The sequence below is a fragment of the Arachis ipaensis genome, chromosome B02 (assembly GCF_000816755.2).
Source record: "Arachis ipaensis cultivar K30076 chromosome B02, Araip1.1, whole genome shotgun sequence".
NCBI classification, from domain to species: Eukaryota; Viridiplantae; Streptophyta; class Magnoliopsida; order Fabales; family Fabaceae; genus Arachis; species Arachis ipaensis.
In genome coordinates this window covers 103500735-103501210 of record NC_029786.2, presented here as the reverse complement: position 1 = coordinate 103501210, position 476 = coordinate 103500735, and positions in this window count along the sequence as shown.

The window sequence follows — 476 nt, the reverse complement described above, 5'->3', positions numbered from 1 at the left end:
TAATATCCTCTTTTATAATGTTATAAATTAATTAATGAACCATTAAAATCCGAAAATACCAAATAATTTGATTAAAAAAAACAAAATTATAAAGAGACCTTTATTTTGAGAGGAAAAAGTAATAAAAGCAAAAAGTTAAATTAGTTTTTGAAAGATCATTTGTTTTTTAAATTTGTTTTTAAAAATTTTTTTTAATTAAATTCGTCTTTTAAAAAATTTTAATTAGTCATGTTAGTCTTTACATCATTTTCATTACTAATAATGTTAGAATTTGTCGATATGATATATAAAATGACACCACAATACATATTTAATAGTTTTAATTGGTGATAAATTTATCAAATTAGATTAAATCAATCCTAAATTGAGGGATTCTAATGCCTCAAATTCTCCTATCAATTAATTTTGATTTGATTTAATTTTATAAATTTATTATTTTAATAATTAATTAAAACTCTTTAATATATGTTATGGTG